Source organism: Vigna radiata, chromosome 6 (assembly GCF_000741045.1).
Source record: "Vigna radiata var. radiata cultivar VC1973A chromosome 6, Vradiata_ver6, whole genome shotgun sequence".
NCBI lineage: Eukaryota > Viridiplantae > Streptophyta > Magnoliopsida > Fabales > Fabaceae > Vigna > Vigna radiata.
The window spans coordinates 27,800,277-27,804,081 of NC_028356.1; the positions used below are offsets into that span (position 1 = coordinate 27,800,277).

The 3,805-nt window shown below is 41.2% G+C and overlaps 1 long non-coding RNA gene across 2 annotated transcripts; it reads left to right on the plus strand.

Moving 5' to 3' along the window:
* The first annotated feature begins 6 nt into the window (after positions 1-6).
* Positions 7-1,582, plus strand: LOC106762921. Of its 2 annotated transcripts, none has more exons than XR_001375846.2 (2): positions 7-920; positions 1,014-1,582. It is a non-coding gene; the product is annotated as an uncharacterized LOC106762921 (long non-coding RNA). The 2 variants fall into 2 exon arrangements; XR_002668257.1 differs by having other exon boundaries at positions 7-868.
* Positions 1,583-3,805: the final 2,223 nt, after the last annotated feature.

Sequence of the window (3,805 nt, forward strand, 5' to 3'; positions counted from 1 at the left end):
TGTCTTCCTATCTCATTTCATCAATTCACACTCTCTCAGCCTCGAAAGAGAGAGCCAAGTCTCTTCATTCTCAAACTAGGTTTGCCTCCTAGGAACGTCTCACGCTGCCACCATCCGACCAGCCANANCTTCCATCCGGCCAGTTCGAGGCGTTACCGGCGACAGTAAGCGTCACCGGAGTTGNTGNCGGCCACGGAGTCAGACCCATTCCTCAAGTTCCTCGCCGCGCNCGAGAGAGGGACGTCCTATCCTTCCGCNATTCGCCCCATCTGCCGCCACAATCTCCGATCAGAAGGGCGCTGCGAGGGGGCTGTCCACGGCGTCACCGGCGACACCAAAGCCGCTGCCAGCCGCAGCGTCGAATCGCCATTCTCCCCTCCTTCTTTGCTCTTTCGTACTAGCCGTCGGGGGTTTTCTTCCCTCGAATATCGTCTGCCACCACCTCTCTGTCACTGCCGTGGCAAGTCAGGATACCACCAATACCACTGTCCACCATCGAGACCATCGTCGGCCATTGCTCCAACTCACGGCCACCGTGAGTCACTGTCAATGAGAACCCTTTTTCCCTCTGTGGATGAAACTTGGTGGTGGGATCAGGGATTCGTGAAGAAGAATGGAGATGAGTTTGTGGATTGGAGTTGAATGAAAAAGGGTTCTTTACGCTTCTTTGTGGATTGGATGAAAAAATGGAGCTTGGTGTCGAGTGGTTGAAGGAATGGTGGACGGTGCAGGGGAGTTGGGTTGGTTTTGGTTTTGTGTTTCTATTGCTGAAGGAGTTAACTGCTATGTTGGTGGCTTGAGGTGAACAAAAGCAAGGGAACCTAGTTTCATCATCTGGCTTGGTTTGTCATGGNTGTGATTGATTCAGGTTCCTGGATTGTTTCTCTCTTCTTGCAGGAAAAAAGGCATTGGGGATTTTGGTAGTATTAGTCAAGATTGAAGGTGGTAACGGGACTGTGTATGGGGTTTGGACTGGAATATTGATTTAGTTCCTTTTTGTTTATTGGTTGCAGGGAAACTGAGAGCAAAGTATATCAAGGGGATTAAGATGGAGGTATTAGGAATGGAATCGCGTATGGAGGCCATTTGTCAACGAAAAGGAATCAAGGAAACGTGCTCATGCGTTAAACGATGACGGAGAAAGACATATATTCATACCACAGTATCATACTCAAAATAGAGCAATATCAAGCAGTATACATTACAATTAGCTTACATGAAGATCGTGCAACAATGTGTGATCAAGATGCACTTACCTGGAGCTCTGATTGCTTTGGTCGATTCCCGTGATGATCTTCTCCCGGAGTGATGCTTTCGTCTCTCCAGTGGTGATGGTCTGTCCTATTTTTTTTTGTTTTTCTGTATCTGAATGGATGAAGATGATTCTGTTGAGTCCCCAGTCCTTAGAGCCCTTGAGAGCTCTGTGTGAGGTGAATCATAATGGTGTTACTGAATCCCTTTCTGGTATGACCAGTGTGTATCCCTTCTGACTTGGGATTTCTTTTGTCTTTTTCCCTTATTCATGTGTTCATTGTATCAGCTGGAAGAAGGATGTTCAAAATATCATTTCCCCTTTGATGTATGTTGCTGTTGCTTGAGAATTTTAGCAAGAGAGCCAAGACCTTTTCTTATACTGCCATTGCACAAGCATATTTTAAGCATTCTCTGTAACGCTTAAACACTGCACAGTTGCTTTCGGAGGAGGGAAATGAGTTGATATTGGAGTTTTCCTTTTCCTTTTTTCTTTTTTTTTTAATCTTTTCTTTGTTTCTTTTTTCTTTTTTTTTTAAATTTTGTTAACATAAAGAATTAAAGGNAAAGAACTGATAAAAATAAAACTAGACATCAAAAGAAATTAACGTAACAAAAGAAATTAACGTAAAAGAGAACAATAGAAAATAAAATACAAACTAAAATAAAATATAAAAATAGAATAAAAAACTAACATAAAATTAAAATGCAAATAAGATAAAATAAAATAACAAAAACAACACATATATTATTTAATCATCCGGACAAAATTGGGTGTTGACAGCTGCCCCTCTTTACTTAGATTTTACTAGATAATATAACAAACGAAGTTTTTTTTTTATATTATCAGAGTAAAAGATAAGTAAAGATAGAAACAATAATTTCGTCTGGATTTCAAAAGGAAGGGAGAAAGAATAAAAACTCGAGCTGGGGTTTATGGGTCGATATGGAACTGGGCTTATGGGCCAGTGTAGAAACTGGTCTTGTGGGCCAATATGGAACTTGGGCTTGTGGGCCAATATGGAACTTGGGCTTGTGGGCCAATATGGGAATTGGGCTTGTGGGCCAATATGGGAATTGGGCTTGTGGGGGCCAATATGGAAATTGGGCTTGTGGGCCAATATGGAAACTGGGCTTTATGGGGGCCAATATGGAAATTGGGCTTGTGGGCCAATATGGAAGCTGGGCTTTATGGGCCAATATGGAAATTGGGCTTGTGGGCCAATATGGGAATTGGGCTTAGGGGCCAGTGTGGAAACTGGGCTTTGTGGGCCAATATGAAAATTGGGCTTTGTGGGCCAGCGTGGAAACTNTGGGCTTTGTGGGCCAATATGAAAATTGGGCTTTGTGGGCCAGCGTGGAAACTGGGCTTTGTGGGCCAATATGAAAATTGGGCTTAGGGGCCAGTGTAGAAACTAGGCTTAGAGGCCAGATGAAACTGGGCTTATAAATTTTGAAATGGTCAGATGAAACTGGGCTTTTGAAGTTTTGAAATGGCCAGATGAAACTGGACTTATGGGATTTTGAAATGGCCAGATGAAATTGGGCTTTTGAAATTTTGAAATGGCCAAATGAAACTGGGCTTTTGAATTTTGAAATGGCCAGATGAAAACTGGGCTTTTGAAATTTTGAAATTCTTGGAATTCGTAATTTTGTGAAATGATTTGTTAATTTTTGACAGAAATTTGATTTTTGGAAAGACGATAAGGAATTGAAGCCTTTCATTGCAAAGTGTTGAGATTTTGATGCTACTCCTTTTTTGTATTTTCAAAGAAGGATTCGACAACCATTCATATGAATGAAGAGGGTCTCGATCCGAAAGATTTTCTTTCTGATTGATTGATGAAAACATTTGCTTTGTTTTGCATTTCTTTTTCTTGAGTCAGTCATCTTGCTTGCAATCATCAAACTGGTCTTTATTTTCAATGTTTTGTGAAAACTGAGGAATGTCATGCCTCCGAGGCCTAAATTTGAGATTATTACATCTTGACCTTTTTTTTGAGACATCAGTACACACATGCTTGAATTTTTTGGCAAGTGGAGAAATGAGAAATGTTTATAAAGGTTTAAAGGAGAATGGGATAACTGTATCGACAAGTCATTCCTCATAATCCTCAAAGGAGATGTGACATGAGAATGTCAGGGCGAACACAAGATACACAAAGGGTGTCCCAGCTTGGTGTTATGGAAAATGAGCTGGGATTTGGATTCATGAAAATTAGGGTGAAAATTCAAAGGCGGTCCGTAAAGCTGCCCCAGTCTCGGGATCATGGGTTGATGAAAAATTTGTATGAGACTCACATAGTTGTCCGGTTTTTTTTTTTTTTTAAGGGGTTCCATTTGGAAGAGGTAGTGGGCATGAAAAGGATTGGCTAAAAGGACAACCCCAATTGGTTTGATTTTCTTTTACATGCTGCTTGCTAGATGGTAGGGTGATCCCTCTTCCTGAGACATTACCTTTTTTCTCCTTTTTTTTTTCAATTTTTTACGACGCTGTGAAAGTCACCTCATCGCAAACTTAAGTTTTATGAAAATTTAAGCAATCATTATCCAA